Here is a 27,393-nt window from a genome sequence, read left to right on the forward strand (position 1 = left end):
TGTCCTTTGAGTGAATTGTTCTATTTGACTTCACAATAGAAACTTAATAATTGTACCTTGTTCAAGGAGCTCATTCATTTTTCAGGTCATCCAAGTCATTCTCATAACATTTCTCTGAAATAAATAGTAGATGAATAGATTACTTCTATTTTTATAGTTGAAGACACTAAGAAATAGAAGCAAAGTAATTTGCCCCAAAAATTCAATAAGTACATGTCTGAGCTTGTGTTAAAACACAGATGTTGAAATCAGTTTATTGCCTACTTAAAGGTTTCTTTTCTCTTCGAAGTTGGATTTTAGAGTGTTCAGAGTCAACCATGGTTACTTTGTCAATACCATAGTGGTGCCCCAGTTCCCGGTGCATTTAGATTTAAGTTATTGTTACCTTCTCTTTAAATGGTTTGGATGTTCCAGTAATTGTCCCTTAGTAATTCATACGTGACTAATATTTAGTTTTATTTGAATAGTACTGGATGGAAGGTTGAGTACTTAAAGGACAGAGCAGGTATGTAAAAGGCAATGTAAATGTAAACAGGCTGTGGCAGGGCAGTACTAAAATAAATTAGTGACACCTACCACCCTGGATGGCCAGCCTACTAGCTCACCGGGGACATAGCATTAAAGCCCTTTCACAACCCTAGGTTAGAATTTGGCACCGTTGGACAGCACTCTGATGACCAGCTTAAAGAAAGCTGACAAAATCAGCTGCAGATTCATTGCCCCATAGTTGCAGCTGACAAAAGATTGGAGAGAAAGGAATCTTTAGCTGGAGGGATAACAAATCAGTCACCAGTTAAGGAGCTCCGTTCAAAAGCAGTTTCAATTTAATTTCCTGATTTCTGCTTAACCACAATTAATATTCTGCAAGCAAGTCTGGTTGAATGACTTTAAGACATAAAGAATAAAAATATGACAGGGACTTATTTTAAGACACTGGCAAACAAGGACACAGCACCATATTTTGGAGAATTGATTCAGGGTGCTACAGAGTGATTGTATTTTTGCCTCACAGGAACGGAAAGCCAGTTCCCAAGAAAGCTATGTTTTCCATCTGCCCTTATTTGGCTCTGCCCTCTGGGATGAATCTATAGATGGAGTTTCTAGGCTCTCAGAAGCTGAGAGCATCTCCAGTCTCTCAATTGAGTCCATTGTTCTTAGCTCTCCCACACACCATAAACCTCCTTTTTTCTAACTGAAAGAGCTCTCTTTGTGCTTAGATCAGCCAAAGATCAAGATGCAGCAGTATAAACAAGAAACATTTTCTTACAGCACCAGTTGTGTTGCTTTTCCTATCTTCAGGGTCAGTACTGAGTGTAGTTATGCAGGATGTGGAAGGTGCAGCTTTGTCCAGAGCAACATTTGTTCATTCCTTAATTCCTTCTGTGAACATTCATTGAGAAACTACTAAGTACTGTGTTAAACCCCAGGAAGTTCAAGTTTGGGGGCGGTATGGGTAGAAAGGTGATCAAGACCAGATCTTACACTCAAGGATCTCTCTCAGATTCAGCCATAGCAGAGAGGTATCCCAGGGTAAACTGGAGTGGAGGCAAGGAGTCTGCAGTCTGACCGGCTGACTGCAGTGGGCATCTGAATTCTCCCCTCAGTATGTGGGAGAGGTGGGTGTTAAGGGCCTTGACTTCACGTGGCTCTGGGTTTTTAGGGCACTGATACAAACAAAACTTCAATTTAGAGTCCTGACAACTTGTGACTTGCTCTTTCTATGTCACCCTGCTTCTTGCCTTACATGTGACAGCATTTATGCACACACTGTCACAATGCATGTGCGTGCTTCCACCCACTCAATCATTTGGGGAGTCAGAGGGCACATGAATCAAGATTTACATAAACACAGGCTATTCAGCCTGGCCTTTTGTCTCTATCCAGGCTAAATCTGAGAAGCCAAGGAAGGGTAATGTAAGATACAACATATCAAAACTGCACTTGTACCCCCTAAATTTATACAACGACAACAAAAAAGATAACAAGTCTTTCTCTGTTTGGATTTCCTTAATTGTGAACACAGGTAGTGTGTCTACTTTTTTTGTCTTTTTCTTTTTTTTTTAATTGAGACAGAGTCTCCCTCTGTCGCCCAAGCTGGAGTGCAGTGGCGCGATCTCGGCTCACTGCAAGCTCCGCCTCCCAGGTTCACGCCATTCTCCTGCCTCAGCCTCCCGTGTAGCTGGGACTACAGGCGCCCGCCACCGCACCTGGCTAATTTTTTGTATTTTTACTAGAGACGGGGTTTCACCGTGTTAGCCAGGATGATCTCGATCTCCTGACCTCGTGATCCGCCTGTCTCGGCCTCCCAAAGTGCTGTGATTACAGGCATGAGCAGTGTGTCTATTTTGACATTAACAGTTAACTTCATGAATATTAAGTAACAAAAGAAATACTCATAATTATATTTACAAAATCAATACTTGGCTATTCCTACATCAATAAGCAGGTAAGGACTTCAAGTCAATATTTATACATTGGGAAAGATTTTCCTTGTTCACTCACTTGTTTGAAAGAAGCAAACATGCTCTTCATTATATTTGTTGTCCCACAAAGTTTGGTGTCTATGTGCTCCTGTTCTGGGACTCCCTGAATTGACTGACTTTATTCTACAGGAAAATATCAGATAAGGTCATGAGTGTTTTACTGATCATGGATCAGTCCAAGGAAATCCAGTCTTAACATTTTACCCAAACTCTCAAAAAATACTTATTTGATAAATTATCTGTGTCAAGTGTTATGCTAAGTGTTTGTGGTATAGCAGTTAATAAAAGAGATACAGTCTCAGCCCTCACGGAGTTCAACTAAAGACAGAAAGGGGTAGGAAGGGAGACAGGGAGCATGGTGAAGAATGAGGCTAACATCCTTCCACAGAAACAGTGGAAAAGATAGAATCAGGGAGAAACTTGCACAGTCCCATGAGAAACAAAGAGTCATTAAAAAAAACAAAAGATATAGACATGCAAGTCTGTATTTAGATAAATGCAATGGTATTTAAGATTGGAAAACATTAAATAGGCTTGGACTGTTTTGTTCCCCAATGTGGAAAGTGACTCAGCTCTAGGTTCCAAAGGAACTAGCTTCATGGATCTATATATTATGTGAAACCCTACCTTTCAAGCATCAAAGGGGCAAAATACAAAGCTGATTCTGAGGGTTGCAATATTAAAACCAAACAAGCCAACTGATATTTGAAAGTGTATAGATGGTTTTAATTCTAGTTGATGATGAATTCGCATGTAGACCAACTTTAAAAAACAACAGGGAAATGTGGCTCTTTTTTTTTTTTTTTTTTTGAGACGGAGTGTCGCTCTGTCGCCCAGGCTGGAGTGCAGTGGCCCGATCTCAGCTCACTGCAAGCTCCGCCTCCCGGGTTTACGCCATCCTCCTGCCTCAGCCTCCCGAGTAGCTGGGACTACAGGCGCCCGCCACCTCGCCCGGCTAGTTTTTTGTATTTTTTTTTAGTAGAGACGGGGTTTCACCATGTTAGCCAGGATGGTCTCGATCTCCTGACCTCGTGATCCACCCGTCTCGGCCTCCCAAAGTGCTGGGATTACAGGCTTGAGCCACCGCGCCCGGCAGAAATGTGGCTCTTGCAATCAAAGCTTCCTTCCATGTCCCCAACATGTACCAGATAGAAATTTGGTGACATCTCATTTGACTTAAAATATGAAATCTGCCCACATTATCAAATAAAAGTGAACAGAAACATAAAAATTATCCTATATGCAAATGATATTATTTTCAGAAGCTCAGAGTGGTCTTAGCAAACAAATGGCTCAGCTAATTACTGCTAGGAAGAAAGTATACATATCAGCTTTCCTAAAAATAAATTTGTCATTTTCAGTAGATGTTCCCACCTTCTTGTTGGTGAATAGTGTGAGTAATTCCATAAAGCAGGTACTTCAGGATATATTCTGCAGCTGGCTTATCTGAAAGGACAAAAGTAAATTACGTTTCTCAAAGCCAGGTAATATATGGGTGCTTATGGAATTTCTACACATGTGTTGTTGTTTGTTTGTCTTTAATAGCTTAGCGGGTTACAACTACTTTAAAGTATTTCCAGGTTAAAAAATTTTAAGTCATGCTTTATGCCCTATTTGTCTTGGTGTTAAAGAAGATTCAAAATAATTGTCTGGGAAGGGCGTGGTGGCTCATGCTTGTAATCCCAGCACTTTGGGAGGCCAAAGAGGGCATATCACTTGAGCTTGAGGTCAGGAGTTTAGTTTTGCCATGGCCAACGTCGCAAAACTAAAAATACAAAAATTAGCCAGGCATGGTGGTTCAAGCCTATAATTCCAGCTACTCAGGAGGCTGAGGAACAAGAATGCTTGAGCCTGGGAGGCAGAGGTTGCAGAGTGCTGAGATTGTGCCACTGCACTCCAGTCTGGGCAACAGAGGGAGACCCTCAGTAATAATAATAATAATAATAATAATAATAATAATAATAATTGCCTGAAGAGAATCTTGGTCAGGACTGTAGGCAGCCTTACCTCCAACAATAATAGCTGCACTTTATCAAGCACTGTATCTGCAAAGTACGTTACACATCTTATCTCATTTCATCGTCACATCAGTCTTACGAGGCAGAAGCAACTATTATCCTTCAGTTCCATGCTGGAGCATGTGGCCTTGTTGATCACATCAGTTTACACATGAGCATGTTAATCCTATCCTAGTTCAACTGACTGGCAAAACTGCAGGGACTAGCTGCATTCAGCTATTTGTCAGGGAGCAGAACCACTATCATTGTAGCTCAGTATTGTGAACAAAAGTTCTCTGAAAAGGGGCCACAAAGCGAGACCCCGCCTCTACAAAAAAAAAAAAAAAAAAAAAAAAATTACTCCAGCATGGTACCTAGTGCCTGTAGTCCCAACTACTCTGGAGGTTGAGGTCGGAGTATAGTTATAGCCCCAGAGGCTGCGGCTGCAGTGAGCTGTGATTGCACCACTACACTCCATCCTGGGCAACAGAGCGAGACCCTGTCTTGAATAAAAAATAAAACAAAATTATTAAAAATAAAAAGGAATTTGGAGGAAAGAGACTTTTTTTTTTTTTTTTTTTTTTGGAAACAGGGTCTCACTCTGTTGCCCAGGCTGTAGTGCAGTGGCACCATCTCAGCTACTACAGCCTTGACCTCCTGGGCTCAAGTGATCCTCCCACCTCAGGCTCCACAGTAGCTGGGACTACAAGCGACTGCCACCAGGCTCAGGGCTAATTAAAAAAATTTTTTTGTAGAGACATGGTTTTGCCATGTTGCCCAGGCTGGTCTTGAATTCCTGGCCGACCTCGGCCTCCCAAAGGGCTGGAATTACAGGCATGAGTCACTGCTCTTAGCTCCAAGGAAAGAGACTTTATTCCAGAGAATAGTTTGGACACCAGAGACACACAACCTTAGGTGTAAAACGAAGGTGTGTTCCAGAGAGCAAAGGTAGGGTTCTACTTTTATAGCAAAAGTTTATGCAAATGAAGTATTCAAACTCACCTGGTTCTGATTGGTTGATAGAACTGAGCCCTGACTGGTCAAGGCAACTGAGCCCTGATTGGTTGAGGCAGCTAAGTCATAATTGGTCAAGGCAGATGGCCTCTGATTGGTTGGTTCAGGTGAGCTCTGGAAGTCCCAAAGTTGAACAGTCGTGTGGGTTTTGGAGGAACTTGAGACCTCTGACCTTTAGTTGGCAGATGGCCCCACTTGGCTCTATTTAAAATTTAGGCCCAGTTAGCCACTCAGGATCCATTTTGAAGTATTGCCTATTTCAGGTTCACATTTGTTCATAGTACCTGCCAAAAACTCCCCTGAGAGAAGCAGTGGTTAAGCGGGGATAACCTGAAGGAAGTGTACTCCATTCATTCCCCAGGCATCTCCAAATATTTTTTACTGTGCAATCCTATCAGTAAAACACAATGGAGCCCACACCCCCGCCCCCAGACCTTGCTGCTCTAAGTGTGGTCTTAGAACAAGGAGCATCAGGATCGCCTGGGAGCTAGTTAGAAATGCAGAATCTCAGCCTGATCTACACCCACTGAATCAGAAACTGCACTGTAACAAGATCCCAGGACGATTTGTATACATATTAAAATTTGAGCAGATTTGCTGTGTGTAATTATATAACATGTATTAAAATATATATTAAACATATGCTTTAAGTATTGACATTATATTCATGTACTGCTGTTCTAATATACACATTATAAAGCATGAAAAACAACTTTTAAAAATATAAAATAAATATGAAGTAATATTTTAAAATATATTTTATTTGATAGTATATACATACACAATTTATATCTTATTTGAAACATGATAATATTAATATTTTAGTGAGAACAATGTGACTGAATATGCCTCATTAATTTTGAAATCATGGTTTAACATTTTAGAATACTGAGTTCAGTTTAAACTGACCCTTAGCTTGAATGGATGTTATAGCCGAAAATAATAACTTACAAAGATTCATAGATGTAAATGGATGTAGTATGACAGTGGCAGTGCTCAATAAATTATGTTAATTTTTCAGCCTCACTTTGCAGTTATGCAAAGATTTTTGTTGAAATTTGACTATTAAATTTTCGCTCTCCCTGCCATCATTCAGTGGTCCTTGCAAAGTACATTTTTTTTTTTTCTTTTGTGACGGAGTCTCCCTCTGTCACCCAGGGTGGAGTGTAGTGGTGCGATCTCGGCTCACTGCAACCTCCGTCTCCCGGGTTCAAGCAATTCTCCTGCCTCAGCCTCCTGAGTAGCTAGGATTACAGGCATGCACCACCACACCTGGCTAATTTTTGTATTTTTGGTAGAGACGGGGTTTCACTATGTTGGCCAGGCTGGTCTCGAACCCCCGATCTCGTGATTCCCCCACCTCAGCCTCCCAGAGTGCTGGGATTACAAGCGTGAGCCACCGAGCCCGGCCCAAACTAAAGTATTTTTACAAATGAGTTCAAGCTATCGGAGTAGGATGTTTCAGGTAAGTTAAACATATCCTGTTACTTTAAAAAAAAAAAAAATATATATATATATATAAAATCTTATACTTTTAAATGTTCTGTTTTTCATGCCTTATATGTGTATATTAGAACAGCAGTACATGAATATAATGTCAATACTTAAAGCATATGTTTAATATATATTTTAATACATGTTATATAATTACACACAGCAAATCTGCTCAAATTTATATATATATATAAATTTTCCATATATATATGGAAAAGAAGTGACACACATAGTTTTCAGCAACAAAGTCACAAGCTGATGAAGGTATCTCCACATATCTGTTTTCAAATGCTCTCTGTATGGCACATTTCCTTTGAAAGGCACTTACTTGGCCAGGCGCGGTGGCTCACGCCTGTAATCCCAGCACTTTGAGAGGCCGAGGCGGGTGGATTACGAGGTGAGGAGATCGAGACCATCCTGGCTAACACGGTGAAACCCCGTCTATACTAAAAATACAAAAAATTAGCCGGGCGCAGTGACGGGCGCCTGTAGTCCCAGCTACTGGGGAGGCTGAGGCAGGAGAATGGCCTGAACCCAGAAGGTGGAGCTTGTAGCGAGCCGAGATCGTGCCACTGCACTCCAGCCTGGGCGAAAGAGCGAGACTCTGTCTAAAAGAAAAAAAAGAAAGGCACTTACTTCTCACTGATTGTTAAAAAGGCATATTTCCCTGACAAATCTGCAGAGTGAGAACACCAGAGTCAATCTTGTTAATATTTATTGATATTAGGCATTAATAAAATTTTTCTTATTTTAAGATTAAAAATTAATACAAATACTAGTTCAAATGGATCATGTTGCAATCACCACAGAGTGCACACATATCTCACATTAGAGGTCATACTGTGTAGCAGTTTCTCCAAAACATTTTGAAGATGGAAATCTCTTTCTAAGGTGATAAGTTTTTCAGGCCTCTACTATAACAGGTGGAGGGAGGTATTACCATTGGTTGAGAAAACATTTAAAATATATAATCAATTCAATAACACTATTTTAAAACTTTTTCTTACAGAAAATTTCAAACATACACAAAAGTAAAGAGGTTCCTTAAATGCAAGGAGCCTCATGTAACCATTACTCAGCTTCAGTAATGATCAATATTGAGTAACATTTTAAAATGAGTTTGTATTCTGTTGATGTCCACACAGATTAAGACATATCATTCGTTCATTTTACTGACAATCCTTACTGTTCAGATGGATGCCAGAGGGGAGACTCCTTGCAGCAACACCTCCATTTTCTTTCTTTCTTTCTTTTTTTTTTTTATTATACTTTAAGTTCTAGGGTATATGTGCACAACGTGCAGGTTTGTTACATATGTATACGTGTGCCATGTTGGTGTGCTGCACCCATTAACTCGTCATTTACATTAGGTATATCTGCTAATGCTATCCCTCCCCCCTCCCCCCTCCCCACAATAGGCCCCCGTGTGTGATGTTCTCCTTCCTGTGTCCAAGTGATCTCATTGTTCAATTCCCACCTATGAGGCAACACCTCCATTTTCTACTCTACCCCCAAGAGGACAGAGGACAAAGCTTGGGGATTGCTCTACTTTAGAGTCTAAAACATCTTCCTGATTTATGCCAGACCAATAGGTAGCAACTATTACTTGAATTGCTTCACAGTGGCCATCTTGGAATTATTTTTACTAAATTGCTCTGTTTTGTGATGTCAGTGACCTATGTTGAGGACTATTTTTAAAAAGCCATCCTACACAACAGTGGCTATGTCTACTATGGTCATGTTTTTGTGGGTGTCATTCATTATACTATATTTATCCAGAAGGCTACAGGGGACCTATTTCTCTTCAGTCTAGTATCAAACTAGTTGTGCTTTATTTGAGTGTTGAAGTAAGAGCAGACTGTCATTATGATTCCTGATGTTGTGTTTTGGACTTTTTTGGCGAGGGGCGGGGCAGAACACATTCATTGTTTTAGTAATTTAATCTTGCTGAGTTGTTGAAACCAAGTAAAGGTTCCAAAACCACCTCTTAGTTTGTTGGATTATTTTTCTTTCTCTTTCCCCTCTCATTTCTGTGGAAGTGTGAAAGGTGGTCAGAATTGAAAGAAGAAGAAAGAAAGAAAGAAAACAGTTCTAGGTCTTTTCTTCCCTCACCCTCATTTCAAACTCTAGAATTCAGAAAACCTTAAAACACTGGACTTAGATGTGGTTTTGTCAGTAAGTTAACAGATGGATTCAAGTATGGTGAATTAACATCTTCTCTCGATCATATTTGTATACTCCAGCCCTAATAAGAACTCTAAGCTCTTTACTCATTTTAATACATCGGCGTGAGAGATATTGTCTGGCAAAAACTTGGAGAAATAGGTATAAATCTGACTTTAAATGGCTCCATGTCAAAAGTTTTTACTTTCACAGGTAAGAAAGTCTTTTGATATCGTTCACTATCTTTTTTTCCCCACAGTAAAAGCCTAGGGTAGCTCATTTCCAGGGCTGTTTTCAACATGCTGGGACAACTCGAATTGTTTCAAGGAGTATTAGGAAAATGATACAAATAAGATTTTAATGCAATTCAATTTTAAATGCATATACCATACACCTTTAGGAAAAGAGAATGAGATAAACTAAAATAGAATAAGTGATAGTTTTCAATTCTGAAGTATTTGGTGATTATTTCTTTAAAACAGGGTTACCAACAGGCATAGATCCATTGTAAGCTCTGCCTCATTCTCTCCCCTTCTGTCTCCCTGGGCTTACAGTGGGGTACAATGATGTCTCCAGGACTGGGTTTTCTGTTACTGTGGACACTCATGACTCCTTCTCCACAGTGTTCCAGCACCCCATTCTCCTAGTCTGAGTGCCCACCTTGTTTACCATTTATAGTAGGGTTGTCCCCACTTCAAATCACTTTACACTTATTGCTCCAGTCCCCTCCCAGGAGTGTGGCTCCTAGGCTCCTATCATTTGGTCCCGCCACCTTCCCAGGTATGCTGTTCCTGCCAAGTGGTGACAGGCCTCCTAAAGACCACTGCCTGATGTTCTCTAGATTTGTTTGTCATTGGGCCTAGCATCTACACTCTGTCCACCTTACTGAGTGTGAATAAATTATTGTTTCACCAGAAGATCCTGGAACTGACAACCTGGGAATCCAACAACGGCAAACAATATGACTTTGATTATGTACCAGCACTGTTGTTTGTACTTTGCAGATGTTAACTCATAAAAGCCTCATAACAATCCAGAGGTGAGCACTATTATTATCATCATTCTAATTTTAAAGATGAAGCAACCGAGGCACGGATAGGTTAAGTGCGTTACCCAAAGTTACAAGCTGGTAAGTGGTAGAACTATGTTTTAAAGTTAGGTAGTCACATTTCAGAGTCTCTTTACTTAACTACTGCTCTATGGTTCTCCCAGCACAGGGAAACATCCTATCACAGGGGAGGAAGTCTTTAAAATGAAAGAAAACATTTTATATAACAAACTGTCCTGTTTGTCCTGGGAGAGGAGCATGTCAAGGACAAAATAAGATTAATGAGAACAGAACACTGAGGGCCAGAACAGCTAATCAGAACTTGGAACACCTAGTCTCTACCATGAGGGGAGTCAATGCCACTGTGCAAATTATGTAGCCACTAAATACAGAACAAATTTTATCAAGAAATTAACAGCTAAAAAGTACGTAATACATAAACACCAGCAGATAACTTACAAAGATATCAGCATGTTTAAGGACAATATTAAATAGATCAAAGTGGGTGCCTGAGGTGGGAGAAGAAAATAGGGGTAGGGATCATAGAAGAAGAAAGAGAGAGAGAGAGAGAGAGAGAGACAAAGAGAGAGAGAGAGAGAAAGAGAGAGAGAGAGAATGGGGGTGAAGAGAGAGAGAGGGACCTTGCCTGTAATGATAATGAAAATATACTAAGAACTCAGAAATATGATCAACTCAATTCTCAGCCACCTGAGGTCCAAATTCAACAAACAAATGATTGCCCTGGAATGGCATCCTTTGCTCTTGAGGGCACTGATAATTTTTCTATTTGGACACATAGAGTTTCTGATACATCTTAAGGGTAAGCAGAACTACAGTTTAGGAAGTGGCTACGTAAGAATGAACCTTGATGTAGCCTTTGCTTTACTGGGAAATGACTAGGTTATTCTTTGCCTCTGCTTTTCTTTGCAGTTACATGTGAAAATAAACTCATATCACCAGCTATCAGTGTATGCTAGGTTACTTTTTTACAACTTTATGATTGTATAATTCATACACAATTGACCAATTTAAAGTGTGCAGTCCAATGAGTTTTATGAATAGTATGCTCACAGAGTTGTGCAATTATGACAACAACCAATCTTAGAACATTTTCATCACCCCCAAATGAAGATCCATACCCATTAGCAATGATTCACTATTCTTTCACCCCCACACCCCCAACACTAGGCAATCGCTAATCCACCTTCTGTCTCTGTGGATTTGTCTATTCTGGGCGGTTCATATAAATAGCATCGTATACCATGTGGTCTTTTGTGACTGGCTTCCCTCCCTTAACATAATATTTTGGAGGTTCATTCATGTTGTAGTATGTAGCAGTACTTTGTTCCATTTTATTGTCAAATAATATATATTTCAATTGCTGAATAATATATATTCGATTGTATGGGTATGCCACATTTTGTTTATCTATTCTTCAGTTAATGAGCATTTGGGGTTTACCCATTTCTTTGCTATTATAATAGTGCTGCAACAAACACTCCTGTACAAGTTTTTGTGTGAACGTATGTTTTCAATTCTAATGGATTTATGCCTAGGAGTAGAATTGCTGAGTCATATGATAATTTTATGTTTACCTTTTTGAGGAACTGTCAGACTGTTTTCCATAGTGGCTGCAACCTTCTACATTTCCAACAACAATGTATGAAGGTTGTAATTTCTCCACATTCTTGTCAACACTTGTTATTACCTGGCTTTTTAATTATAGTCATCCTACTGGGTATGAAGTGAAATCTTATTATGGTTTTGTTTTGCATTTCCCTGATGACTGATGATGTTAAACATCGTTTCATGTACTTATGGTCCATTTGTATATCTTTAGAGAAATGTGTATGAGATATTTTGCCAATTTTAAAATTATTTGTCTATTATTGTGTTATGAGTACTTTACATATTTTTATTTACTTATCTATTTTTGAGACTGAGTCTCGCTCTGTCGCCCAGGCTGGAGTGCAGTGGCGAGATCTCAGCTCACTGCAACCTCCGACTCCCTGGTTCAGGTAATTCTCCTGCCTCAGCCTCCCGAGTAGCTGGGATTACAGGCATGTGCCACCACGCCCAGCTAATTTTTGTGTTTTTAGTAGAGACAGGGTTTTACCATGTTGGCCAGGATGGTCTCGATCTCCTCATCTCGTGATCCGCCTGCCTCAGACTCCCAAAGTGCTGGGATTACAGGTGTGAGCCACTGCATTTGGCCTACTTTACATATTTTAGCTACCAGCTCCTTATCAGATACATGATTTTCAAATATTTTCTCCCATTCTGTGTGTTGTCTTAACTTTCTTGATGGTGGCTTTGAAGCAAAAAGATATTTAACTTAGATGAAGTCAAATTTATCTATTTTTTCTTTCGTTGCTCTTGTTTTTGCTATCATGTCTAAGAAATCATTGCCTAATCTAAGGTCACACAGATTTTCACCTATGTTATCTTCTAAGAGTTTTATAGTTTTAACACTTACCTTTACATCTATAATTCATTTTGAGTTAATTTTTGTTTATACTGTGAGGCAGGAGTTCAATTTCTTTCTTTTCCATGTGGATATTCAGGCATCCCAGCACATTTGTTGAAAAGACTACTCTTTCCCCCATTAAATTATCCTGGCAGTCTTTTTGAAAATAGATTGTAATGTAAGGGTTTATTTCTGGGTTCTCAATTCTATCCCATTGATCTATATGTGTATTATTATGTCATTACTACACTGTCTTGATTATTGTAGTTTTGTAGTAAGTTTTGAACTTGACAAACGTGAGTCTTCCAACTTTATTCTTTTTTGAGTTTGTATTAGCTATTCTGAGTTCTTTGCACTTCCATATCAATTTCAGCATCAGTTTGTCAGTTTTTGCAAACAGAACAGAACAAAACAAAACAGCTTGATTTTGCCAGAGATTGTATTGATTCTATAGATCAATTTGGGGAATATTGCCACCTTAACAATATTGAGCCTTTCAATTCATGAAAACAGGACACCTTTCCATTTATTTAGGTCTTATTTAACTTATTTCAATGAAGTTTTGTCATTTTCTGTGCACAACTCTTGCACTTTTTTGTTAATTTGTTTTCTAAGTATTTTTGATGCTATTATAAATGAAATTATATTTTAGTTTTCTTTTTGGATTGTTTCTTGCTAATGTATAGAAATATGACTGATTTTTATGTGTTGATCTTGTGTCCCTCAGTGCTGCTGAACTCATTTATTAGCTCTAATAGATTTTGGGGGTTTCTTTACAATTTTTTTTTTTTTTTTTTTTTTTTTTGAGACGGAGTCTCGCTCTGTCGCCCAAGCTGGAGTGCAGTGGCCGGATCTCAGCTCACTGCAAGCTCCGCCGCCCGAGTTTACACCATTCTCCTGCCTCAGCCTCCCGAGTAGCTGGGACTACAGGCGCCTGCCACCTCGCCCGGCTAGTTTTTTTGTATTTTTTAGTAGAGACGGGGTTTCACCGTGTTAGCCAGGATGGTCTTGATCTCCTGACCTCGTGATCCGCCCGTCTCGGCCTCCCAAAGTGCTGGGATTACAGGCTTGAGCCACCGCGCCCGGCCTCTTTACAATTTTTTAACATATAAAATCACATCATCTGTGAATAGAGATTATCTTACATCTTTCTTTCCAGTTTGGAGGCCTCTTGTTTATTGCCGCTGCCTAATTGACCTGGTTAGAACTTCCATTACAAGGTTAAATAAAAGTGGAGAGAGTGGACATCTTGTCTTTTTCTTGATCATAGAAGGAAAGCTTGCAGTCTTTCCCCATTAAGTAGAATGTTAACTGTAGATTTTTCATAAGTGCCCGTTATGAGGTTAAGGAAATTCCCTGTATTCCTAGTCTGTTGAGTGTTTTCTTTTATCAAGAAAGGGTGTTCAATTTTGTCATCTATTAAGATGATTATACACTTTTTTCCCTTTATTCTAATAATATGGCGTATTCTATTGACTGACTTTCATATGTGAACCCGCCTTGCATTTCTGCGATAAGTCCTAGTTGGTCATGGTGTATGATCCTTTTTATATGTTGCCTGACTCAGTTTTCTACTACTTTATTGAGAATGTTTGCATCTATATTTGTAAAACTTATTGGTCTGTATTTTTCTTTTCTCGTTTTCTCTTTTACCTGGCTTTGGTATCAGGAGATTACTGGTCTCATAGAATGGGTTGCGAAATGTTCCCTCTATTTTTGGAAGAATTTGTGAAGAACTGGTGTTAATCCTTTTCTTAAAAGCCTGGTGGAATTCACCAGTTAAGCTGTCTGGTCCTGGACTTTGTGGGAGGTTTTTTCATTACTGATTTAATCTCTAAAATTTTCTGTTTCTTCTTCAGTCAGGCTTGGCAGTGTATGCCTTTCTAGAAATATGTTTATTTCATCTAAATTATTTAATTTGTTTATGAAGTTTTTTTTAAAAATAGTTTTCTTTATAATTAAAAAAATTCTGTAAGGTGATACTTTATTCCTGATTTTTGTAAGTCAACTCCTGTCTCTTTTCTTGGTAGGTCTAGCTAAATTTTGTTGATCTTTTCAAAGAACCAACTTTTGATTTTGTTGATTTTCTCTATTGTTTTTCTATTCTCTATTTCATTTGTTTACCTCTAATCTTTTTGTTTGATTGCTTTTGAGAAACAGGATCTCACTCTATCACCCAGGCTAGAGTACAGTGGTGAAACCAGAGCTCACTGAAACCTTGAGCTCCTGGACTCGAGTGATTTTCTCACCTTAGCCTCCCAAGTAGCTGGGATTACAAGTGTGACTCACTGCACCCACCTCTAATCTTTGTTATTTACTTCTTTCTGCTTGCTTTGGATTTAGTTTACTCTTCTTTTCCTAGTTTTAAGATGAAAAGTTGGTTATTGATTTGAGATCTTTCTTCCTTTTAAATATAGGTATTTACAGATACAGTATAAATTTCCTCTAAGCACTGCTTTTCCTGTATCCCGTAAGTTTAGTCAGGTTGTAATTTCATTTTTATTCATCTCAAGGTATTTTATAATTTTTCATGTGATTTATCCTTTTATCTGTTGGTTATTTAGGTAGGTGTTAATTTCCACATATTTGTGAATTTGTGAATTTCCCAAATTGCCTTCACTTGTTGATTTCTAATTTCCTACCGTGATCAGAGAATATTCTTTAGATAATATAAGTCTTTTAAAGTTTATTGAGACTTTTGTTATGGCTTAACATATAATCTATCCTGGAGAATGTTCATTCTGCACTGGAGAAGAATATGTATACTGCTGTTTGGGGGTGGAGTTTTTTGTAGATGCCTATTAGGTCTGGTAGGTATATAGTGTTATTCAAGTCCTTTCTTTGTGATTTAGTTGCCTAGTTTTTCTACTCATTATTTCAAGTAAGATATTGAAGTCTTTAACTATTATTATTGTTGAATTGTTTATTTCTCCCTTCCATTCTATCAGCTTTTTGCATTATGTATTTTGGGGCTCTATTGTTAGGTGCATATATGGGATAGATTTTTGAAGGTTGTTCAACCTGTTTATCCAAAGTGATAAAAGAATGCACTCAGACCTTAGGAAGAGATTTAACCAGATCTCTTCATGTTGGTCTCAAGGCTAAGATGGAAAAACATTGACTGTTTGGTAATATAGTTATGTGGGCCTTAGCAAATAAGTTCCTGAGGAAGGAAAAGTTAAAACATGGGGCAGACAGGGGGCGGTCCTCGTGGCCCAAAGTCTGCCCTATCTTCTACATGCCAGGACATAGGCTGTCACTAGATTCCATGCTGGTGGGAAAAGCAGCTCATGGTTGCATTTTACTGTTTCATGTTCCAAACACTCCCAAAATGACATATTTTAAGAGAGAAATGAAAAATTAGAGTTTGCTCAGAAGTGCTCAGAAACCAAAGAATCATTCTAGACTCTTCCTTCATGACACATACCTAGTTCTGTCAGTCCTACCTTTTTCCTCTTATTATAACTGAAACCTGAATGATTGAAACAGCCCAATCTCTGCTCCTCGTGCCCCCTTCTAGCCCCAAGGCTGATCTGTCTCCTCACTGCAGTCACAGTACTCTTTAAAAAGGCAATTCTGATCTCCAATCACTTTTCTGTTTAAAACTTTTTACTGAAAGCAAGCATGGTCAGTGATTCCTGTGGGACTTTCCTCCTCTTCACCTCTCTCTACTGCTGTCACCCCAGCCCCCACTGCTCCCATAAGAAGAAGCAGACCTTCCCTGCCTCTCCCACTGTCAAGGGACTCTTCTCTGAAAGAATAACATTCCCTGGGCTTCTTCACTGAATTATTCATCTTTGTTGCCTTGGTATGGCAAAACTTTTCATTAAAAACCCTGGTTGGGAGTGACCTACTCAGTCCAGCCCTCACAACTAGACAGAGAGAAGCCAAGGGGAGGAAGAGATGCAATGGCAGGGGTGGGAGGCTCCCCCAAAGGGGTTGTGACAGGGCATCCCCAAAACCCAGGGACTTGGGAAGCTGAACGGCACCTCTAGAGACTCATGGCCATGGGGTGGCCATGGTGCTCATCTGGGCTGTCATCTTTCTCCACAGTTGTGGTCAAACCCAGAGACCTATTTCCACCATTGATTCTCAGTCCTAGAATCTTCTGAGTACTGAGCAGTCATAGAAAATCCAGTCATGGGATGGAGGAGACCTCAGCTTTCTGTCTAGGTCACTGGGACTCTAGTGGCTGGGTGAAATGGGATGAGTTATCCCTATTGTACCTTGAGTGACTGAGGTCATGTCAGGAGGAGAGCCAGAGTTGGGGAGAGAAGACCGCATTTCTAGTTCTAGCTCTGGTATTAACTGGCTATGTGACCCCAGGATATTGCTTGCCTTCTCTTTCAGTCTTTATTTGCTAGTACACAGAAGGTAACACACATGCTGCTGCCATAAAGATCATGGGCTCTGTTGCCAGGCTGCTGGCCTCTGCTTCTTTCAAGATATGTAACTCCGAAAAACCATTTAGCTTGACAAAGCCTTAGTCTCCTCATCTGTAAAATGGGGACAACAACAGTACCTACCTCAAACGATTGTTGAAAATGCATGTAAAACACTCAGCACATGGCCTTAATAAACACCCAATAAATGTCAGCTATTGGTCTCTCATCAGAGAGCCTCGTTCTCCAGAACTTGGTTTGTTGAGCTGTAAACTGTCAGGTCTGTCTTTCTGGAAGGAACGTGACATTCTGGCCGTATCGTCTCCCGGAAGAGGCTGTTTGCAGGTAACCTGAGCCATCCCTTCAGAATATGTTTAGATCGATACACATCTCATGTGATGCCATGCAAAGGTACATGGCCCACCCCTCGTTTTCTCTGCACCCTTGAAAACACTGCCTTGGAGCCCAATGCTCCTGAGCTTCAGAAGCCACCTTCTCATGATTCTGTACACAACAGCTGTAAGAGAAACTCTGAGGGCCCACTCTCAGGAAGGCAGGAAGGCTGGGGAGCCAGAGGCCAGATGAACTGGGGCCAGGGCAAGAGGGTCAGTAAGAAACAGGGCCTCCTTCCCCCTGGGCTTTGGGGATCCAGCTAACTGGCTGGAAATGCACCTTTGCCTGTGGCTTCTTTCCCAAGACCTGGCTAGCTTGGCTTTCCTGTTTGCTGTACATGTTGGGATTGACTTCATATTCTGCTTAGAGACTAGGACCCATGAAGAAGGGGCCCAGGCTCTTTCTTTGTTACCTTTTAAGCCTATTAATGGTTGTTATGGAATGAATGCTAGTGAAATTCATATGTTGAAGCTCTAACCCCTAATAGGATGGTATTTGGAGAAGGAGCCTTTTTTGAGGTAATTAGGTTTAGATGAGGTCATGAGGGTGGTGTCCTCACGATGACATTGGTGTCCTTATAAGAAAAGTGAGAGACCAGAGCGTGATTTCTCTCTCTCTGTCTCTCTCTCTCTCTGTTATGTGAGGAAACAATAAGATGGCGGCCATCTGCAAGCTAGTAAGAGGGCCCTCTAGAGAGCCTGACCACCCTAGTCTGGGATTTCCAGCCTCCAGAACTGTAAGAGATAAATTTCTGTTTTTTGTTGTTGTTGTTGTTGTTGTTTATGGAGTTTTGCTCTTGTTGCCCAGGTTGGAGTGCAATGGCTCAATCTCAGCTCACCACAACCTCCGCCTCCTGGGTTCAAACAATTCTCCTGTGTCAGCCTCCCAAGTAGCTGGGATTACAGGCATGCGCCACCACACCTGGCTAATTTTGTATTTTTAGTAGAGACGGGGTTTCTCCATGTTGGTCAGGCTGGTCTTGAACTTCTGACCTCAGGTGATCTGCCCACCTTGGCCTCCCAAAGTGCTGGGATTACAGGCGTGACCCACCATGCTTGGCTTAATTTCTGTTGTTTTTAACCACCTTAATATCTGTTGTTCTGATATTTTTTATTGCTACTTGAGCTGACTAAGACAGTGATGCTGCAAGAAACCTTACCACCAGAGCAGCTAAGATGAGCCCCCATGGAGCCACTGCCACGCAGCATGGTGGTTCAAGCTGAGGCAGGCACCAGTGCCTCCCATGCATTCTTTCATGCATTCATTCTATTTTTTTTTTTTCTTTCCTCAGAGGCAGGGTCTCTCTTTGTTGCCCAGGCAGGTGTCATACTCCTGGGATCAAATGATCCTCCCACCTCGACCTCCCAAGTAGCTGGGACTGCAAGTATGTGCCACTGTACCTGGCTTAATTAAAAAATCTTTAGCTGGCATCTACCCTACGCCTGGCACTGTAGTAGGTGCTGTAGGGTGCACAGCAGGCCCAGGCCTCAACTTCGTGGCGCTTAGTGGCTAATAAGAAGGAGTATTGCTGAAGAATCACACACATGGAAAGTGAGACACAATAGAATTTTTTAAACCCCAGGATGTTGTGAACACCTGTAAGACTGGATAAGGGGCCAGGAAAGAACTCCAAGGGGGTGATGTTTAAGTCTGAACACCAAGAAAAAGAAGGCACCAGCTAGGCAAATAGTGAAGGGGAAATTGGTGCAGGTGGAGGGATGAAGTGAGTTCCTGCTTCCCAGCCAGGGCATTTCCAAACTCTTTTGTCTTAGAAGAGTGTGGCTCTCTGAGGTCTGGATGCCTGTTGGCTTCTATTGCCTTAACAAATTCTCTGACTACTGCCATCTGGGCTTTACATCAGAGTCACCAGAAAAACTTGATAAGATGCAGATGCCTGGGCTGCGCTACCCTTAGAGACTTTAAGCAGGTCATGGTGGGGTCCAGGAATCTGCATTTTAACAAAGCCCCCAGGTGGATCTGCTACAAGTGGTCTGCTGTTCTGTGAATGCTTCTTTGAAGGTATTGGCAGGATAAAGTCTAAATGCCATGGCATAACCTGCATGGCTCTTCAGCTTTTCCTGTCTATTGTTCTGGCCGTCTCGCTAGTCACCTTCCTCTAGGCTTCTCATACCCAGTCCCACCACCCCTATCCTCCACAACATTAGAGTAATCTTTCTCTAACCCAAACCTAAGCTTCCTACCCCTTTGCTTAGAACACCTTCTTTTATTCCTTGTTCCTTTCACAATAGATCCCCATTTCTTAACATCGTATCAATCATGCTTCTGCCACTTCCCATTTACTCTCTTCACCTTCATACCTCAAACAGTACCTGATGCTGGAAAGACACTGAACAGATATTTATTTAATTGCTGCAATAATGAGGGACTTAAATATGTCATATTTCACTGAAGAACCTGGGGATATTTCAAGTCATAAAAATCATGTCCAGAAGGGAAAGAGCTGTCTTCAGTTATTGGAAGTCCTGTGTCATGTGGAATCCTTGTTTTGAGTGGCTCTAGGACCAAGCAGTAGAAGTCATAAGAAGTCAGAATTTACTCAGTATAAGGGATCATGTGCCATTTTTGCAAGATATAATGATCTGCTTCAAAAAATGGTAACTTTTCTGTCACTTGCCCTCTGTGGCAGGCATTTGATGAAAATACTCAAGCATTGGGTGAAAATACTCAAGCATTGGGTGGAATTTGGACAAAACAACCTACTAGTGAAATCATACGAGTCTATGAGGAAGTAAAAGTGAAGAGGGGAAGAAAACAATCTCTCCATTCCAAGGAAATAGAATGTTGTGGTTAATTATCATGTCACTACGTGACATGCATTAAATGCTTCTTCTCCATACCATAAAATAGAATAATAATAACCCTTATTTTTTCTTTGATGATCCAGAAATTAATCTGGGCTCTTGCAGTGTCTAGGGGTCCCCGTTATAAACATTAATTTTTATTATAATAGTGACATGTGGAAATGCCAGTTAAAATCTCCACCAGAATGTCAAATAAACATGCATTTATTACTGTAACTAAAGAAATATTCTAGAAAAAAAATTAAAAAATGTATCATGCAGAGACACAATAGCTCTCCAACTCAATTTAGTATATACGAAAAAATTCCCTTAAGACAAAGAACTATGCCATCACAATCTAAAGAATAACACTACAGATTGGAAGACTCATTTGGCTGAAATACAGCTAATAACAAAAGCTAATGACTTAGTCTTCTTAGGTTGCTATAAAAATACCATAGACTGGATGGCTTAACAAGGGAAATTTATTTCTCATAGTTCTGAAGACTGGGAAAGAACCTTCAAGATCAAGGTCCTGGCAGATTCAGTGTCTGGTGGGGCCCCCTTCCTGATTTGCAGACAGCTACCTTTTTCTTGTATCTTCAAAGCAGAAAGAGAGAGAAAGAGAGGTCTCCTATCTCTCTCTCTCTCTCTGTTTTATGGAAAGTGGGGGCAAGGAGTTTCTCTCTGTCACCCAGGCTGGAGTGCATTGTCATGAACATGACTCATTGCAACCTGGACCTCCTAGGCTCAAACAATCCTCTTGCTTCAGCCTTTGAAGTAGCTGGGACCACAGGTATGTGCCACCATACCCTCTTTCTCTTCTTATAAGGGCACTAATCCCATTATGAAGTCTCCACTATCATGAACTAATAGCTAACTCTAATAACCTCCTAAAGACTCCACCACCAAATACCATCACATGGGAGATTAAGGCTTTAACATATTAATTTGGGAGATACATTCAGTCAGTGGCAACCAAAAACTGCTGCATAGTTGTCAATTAAACAGCAATTTCCACAGTTGATTGCCGATAGCTATTTTTCTTATTTTATCTCTACATGAAAGAAACAAGAAGAGTGTGGGACTGAGTAGTAGGATCCTGGTGATCCTCCCCGTCAAGTATCTCTTTCTTTGTTCTATTTAGTAGGGACACTTAGATTATATCATTTAGGTAATTTTTAATCAGACTCTTAAAGACTTGGGTCACTAACAAAAACCAACAACTTTGATTTTAACAACAATTTTCTGTAGCTTTTGTTTATTCAGTAAGTCAGAGACTATTGCGGAGGCATAACTTCTCAGTAGTTCCTAAGGTTACTTCCTGTTGGGAGGAACAATAAGGATACGACAGACTCTAGGAAAATTTCTTTCAGGCCAAAGCTGCTTGCTACTGTTTGCTTCTGCTCCCTCCACTGTCTGATGCCTAAACCCTGCTTTGCTTTAAACCAAACCTTTCCTTTTTTTGCATCTCAGGTTTCATTACTTCCCCATCCTTATCTCTCTGTGTCCTTCAAACTACAGTGTTAAAACCATAGCCCCAGATTGCCTGTAGCAATTTGCTCAGCTTCTCGGTTCCTTAGGTTTTTTTTTTGAGACAGAGTATCGCTCTGTCACCCAGGCTGAAGTGCAGTGGTGTGATACACCTCCTGTGTTCAAGTGTTTCTTGTGCTTTCAGCTTCCTAAGTAGCTGGGATTACAGGCACATGCCACCACCTCTGGCTAATTTTTGTATTTTTAGTAGAGACGGGGTTTCACCATGATGGCCAGGATGGTCTCGATCTCTTCATCTCGTGATCCGCCTGCCTTGGCCTCCCAAAGTGCTGGGATTACAGGCTTGAGCCAGCAAGTCCAGTGTCAGTTTTATTATCTATAAAAAGATGGGATTGGATCAAAGCACCTTAGAGTCTGTTCCAACATTTGACCTAAAATGGCACACATCTCACCATATTTTCTGCACCTCACCCCTAAACTGGACTCAACCTTCCTTTTCTAGAATTCTTCTAAAAAAACTGTTTTGTTTTGTTTTTTTTTTTTTCTAATTCTAAGTGTTCTTTTATTCCAGATCATATAGAGCAGTTAAGGCAACTGTAACAGCATTTTTTGAAATACATTGTAAAATAATAAAAGGTAACATAATTAAAATTGAGTGGATATTAAAAAGAAGAAAACAAGCATCAGTATATGTGAGACACTAAATACACTAGAAGAACTAGTATCTAAGAAAAAGAGTTAATATAGCATCTATTAAATACTGCAATCTGTCACCAATGATATCACAAGAACTGTTTTTTGTTTTTGTTTTTGTTTTTGTTTGTTTGTTTGTTTTTGAGATGGACTCTTGCTCTGTTGCCAGGCTGGAGTAGAGTGGCGTGATCTTGGCTCACTGCAACCTCTGCTTTATTCACACATAACAATATTAACCTTAAATGTAAATGGGCTAAATGCCCCAATTAAAAGACAAAGACTGGAAAATTGGATAAAGAGTCAAGACCCATTAGTGTGCTGTATTCAGGAGACCCATCTCATGTGCAAAGGCACACATAGGCTCAAAATAAAGGGATGGAGGAAGATCTACCATACAAATAGAAAGTAAGAAAAAAGCAGGGGTTACAATCCTGGTCTCTGATAAAACAGACTTTTAAACTAACAAAAATCAAAAGAGACAAAGAAGGCCATTACATAATGGTAAAGGGATCAATGCAACAAGAAGAGCTAACTATCCTAAATATATATGCACCCAATACAGGAGCACCCAGATTCATAAAGCAAGTTCTAAGAGACCTACAAAGAGACTTAGACTCCCACACAATAATAATGAGAGACTTTAACACCCTACTGTCAATATTAGACAGATCAATGAGACAGAAAATTAACAAGGATATTCAGGACTCGAACTCAGCTCTGGACCAAGTGAACCTGATAGACATCTACAGAACTCTCCACCCCAAATCAACAGAATATACATTCTTCTCAGCACCACATCACACTTATTCTAAAATTGATCACATAATTGGAAGTAAAAGACTCCTCAGCAAATGTAAAAGAACAGAAATCACAACAAACTGTCTCTCAGACCACAGTGCAATCAAATTAGAACTCAGGATTAAGAATCTCACTCAAAACCGCACAACTACATGTAAACTGAAAAACCTGCTCCTGAATGACTATTGGGTAAATAACAAAATGAAGGCAGAGATAAAGATGTTCTTTGAAACCAATGAGAACAAAGACACAACATACCAGAATCTCTGGGACACATTTAAAGCAGTGTGTAGAGGGAAATTTATAGCACTAAATGCCCACAAGAGAAAGCAGGAGAGATATAAAATCAACACCCTAACATCACAATTAAAAGAACTAGAAAAGCAAGAGCAAACAAATTCAAAAGCTAAAAGAAGACAAGAAATAACTAAGATCAGATCAGAACTGAAGGAGATAGAGACACAAAAAACCCTTCAAAAAATCAGTGAATCCAGGAGCTGTTTTTTTTTGAAAAGATCAACAAAATAGATAGAATGCTAGCAAGACGAATAAAGAAGAAAAGAGAGAAGAATCAAATAGACGCAATAAAAAATGATAAAGGGATATCACAACCGACCCCACAGAAATACGAACTACCAACAGAGAATACTACAAACACCTCTACCCAAATTAACCAGAAAAATCTAGAAGAAATGGATAAATTCCTGGACACATACACCCTCCCAAGACTAAACCAGGAAGAAGTTGAATCCCTGAATAGACCAACAACAGGTTCTGAAATTGAGACAATAATTAATAGCCTACCAACCAAAAAAAAAAAAAAAAAAAAAAGAGTCCAGGACCAGATGGATTCACAGCCAAATTCTACCAGAGGTACAAAGGGGAGCTGGCACTATTCCTTTTGAAACTATTCCAAACAATAGAAAAAGAGGGGATCCTCCCTAAGATCCTCCCTAACTCACTTTATGAGGCCAGCATCATCCTGATACCAAATCCTGGCAGAGACACAACAAAAAAAGAGAATTTTAGGCCAATATCCCTGATGAACATCGATGCAAAAATCCTCAATAAAATACTCGGAAACCGAATCCAGCAGCACATCAAAAAGTTTATCCTCAGCAATCAGGTCAGCTTCTTCCCTGGGATGCAAGGCTGGTTTAACATATACAAATCAATAAATGTAATCTATCACATAAAGAGAACCAATGACAAAAACCACATGATTATCTCAATAGATGCTGAAAAGGCCTTTGACAAAATTCAACAGTCTTTCACGCTAAAAACTCTCAATATCAATGGAAGGTATCTCAAAATAATAAGAGCTATTTATGACAAACCCACAGCCAATATCATACTGAATGGGCAAAAACTGGAAGCATTCCCTTGGAGAACCGGCACAAGACAAGGATGCCCTCTCTCAACACTCCTATTCAACATAGTATTGGAAGTTCTGGCCAGGGCAATCAGGCAAGAGAAAGCAATATAGCATATTCAAATAGGAAGAGAGGAAGTCAAATTGTCTCTGTTTGCAGATGACATGATTGTATATTTAGAAAACCCCATTGTCTCAACCCAAAATCTCCTTAAGCTGATAAGCAACTTCAGCAAAGTCTAAGGATACAAAATCAATGTGCAAAAATCACAAGCATTCCTACACACCAGTAACAGACAGAGAGCCAAATAATGAGTGAACTCCCATTCACCATTGCTACAAAGAGAATAAAATACCTAGGAATACAATTTACACAGGATGTGAAGGACCTCTTCAAGGAGAACTACAAACCACTGCTCAAGGAAATAAGACAGGACACAAACAAATGGAAAAACATTCCATGCACATGGATAGGAAGAATTGATATCGTGAAAATGGCCTTACCACCCAAAGTAATTTATAGATTCGATGCTATCCCCATCAAGCTATCAGTGACTTTCTTCAGAGTTGGAAAAAATTATATTTCATATGGAACCAAAAAAGAGCTCGCATAGCCAAGACAATCCTGGGCAAGAAGAACAAAGCTGGAGGCATCACGCTACCTGACTTCAAACTTTACTACAAGGCTACAATAACCAAAACAGCATGGTAGCGGTACCAAAATGGATATAGAGACCAATGGAACAGAACAGAGGCCTCAGAAATAACACCACACATCTATAACCATCTGATCTTTGACAAAATTAACAAAAACAAGAAATGGGGGAAGGATTCCGTATTTAATAAATGGTGCTGGGAAAACTGGCTAGCCATAAGTAGAAAGCTGAAACTGTACCCCTTTCTTACACCTTATACAAAAATTAATTCAAGATGGATTAAAGACTTAAACATAAGACCTAGGGCCATAAACATCCCAGAAGAATACCTGAGCAATACCATTGAGGACATAGGCATGGGCAAAGACTTCAAGTCTAAAACACCAAAAGCAATGACAACAAAACCCAAAACTGACAAATGGGATCTAATTAAACTAAAGAGCTTCTGCACAGCAAAAGAAACTATCATCAGAGTGAACAGGCAACTTACAGAATGGGAGAAAATTTTTGCAATCTATCCATCTGACAAAGGGCTAATACCCAGAATCTACAGAGAACTTAAGCAAATTTACAAGAAAAAAGCCAACAACCCCATCAAAAAATGGGCAAAGGATATGAACAGACACTTCTCAAAAGAAGACATTTATTCAGCCAACATACATATAAAAAATGCTCATCATCACTGGTCATTAGAGACATGCAAATCAAAACCACAATGAGATACCTTCTCAAGCCAGTTAGAATGGCAATCATTAAAAAGTTGGGAAACAACAGATGCTGGAAAGGTTGTAGAAAAATAGGAATGCTTTTACACTGTTGGTGGGAGTGTAAATTAGTTCAACCATTGTGGAAGGCAGTGTGGCGATTCCTCAAGGATCTAGAACTAGAAATACCTTTTGACCCAGCAATTCTATTATTGGACATATACCCAAAGGATTATAAATCATTACACTATAAAGACACATGTACAAGTATGTTTATTGCGGCACTATTCACAATAGAAAAGACTTGGAACCAACCCAAATGTCCATCAATGATAGACTGGATTAAGAAGACATGGCACATATACACCACGGAATACTATGCAGCCACAAAAAGGGATGAGTTCGTGTCCTCTGTCAGGACATGAACGAGCTGGAAACTATCATTCTCAGCAAACTATCATAAGATCAGAAAACCAAACTCTGCATGTTCTCACTCATAAGTGGGAGTTCAACCATAAGAACACATGGACACAGGGAGGGAAACATCACACACCGGGGCCTGTGGGGGGTGGGGGGCTAGGGGAGGGATAACATTAGGAGAAATACCTAATGTAGGTGATGGGATGATGGGTGCAGCAAATCACCGTGGCACGTGTATACCTATGTTACAAAACTGCATGTTCTGCACATGTAACCCAGAACTTAAAGTATATATAAAAATATATAATACATATATACTACATATATAAATATATAATATGTACTATAGATATATAAATATGTTCTATAAATAAATACATACATAAATAAAGTTTATATTTATAAAGTATATATATAAAGTTTTATATATATAGAGTTTAGTCTACGGCAGAACACTAACCGGTCTTTATTGCCCCCTTGTGGTTGAAAGTGGAACTGTTTTTATCTCTGCATTTATATTTAACACAAGGCTTCAGAATAACCTTTTTATTACAGCAATAAACTCAATTCAAACCAGTCATTCGACATCATGCAATTAAAGCACCTGGATGAATGAATATTTTTTATTTTTTATTTTTAGCAATTCTTGTATCATGGCGACCGAAGCTTAGATTCATAACCTTTTTAAACAAAAGCAGTCTCAAGTATAATCAGAAACAAAGAACAAATCAAATAAGCACTTCTCTTTCACATAGTTTTCTAATTTATCAGAACATAACCTTTTCTATAATATGGCAGTATATTTTTAAAATACCATAAACAAGATTAAAAGGCAAGAGCTATGGGAGGGCATTGCAGAAAACCAACAATGTGGATAGGATCAAAGGTTAATACCCACAATATAAAAAAAGATTTCCTTGGAATCAATAAGAAACAAAAAAGAATGTTCCCCAACCCCCATAAGGTCCATTCACTCAAGGAAAAATAAAAATGGCCAATAAATATATGAACAAT

General features: G+C 39.6%; 1 long non-coding RNA gene across 1 annotated transcript; it reads right to left on the reverse strand.

Moving 5' to 3' along the window:
- Positions 1 to 4: 4 nt before the first annotated feature.
- Positions 5 to 7,596, reverse strand: LOC135969092 (uncharacterized). Its single transcript, XR_010584177.2, has 3 exons — positions 7,317 to 7,596; positions 3,858 to 3,929; positions 5 to 114 (listed from the first exon to the last, which is right to left on the reverse strand). It is a non-coding gene; the product is annotated as an uncharacterized lncRNA (long non-coding RNA).
- Positions 7,597 to 27,393: the final 19,797 nt, after the last annotated feature.

The sequence above is a fragment of the Macaca fascicularis genome, chromosome X (genome assembly GCF_037993035.2).
Source record: "Macaca fascicularis isolate 582-1 chromosome X, T2T-MFA8v1.1".
Lineage (NCBI taxonomy): Eukaryota > Metazoa > Chordata > Mammalia > Primates > Cercopithecidae > Macaca > Macaca fascicularis.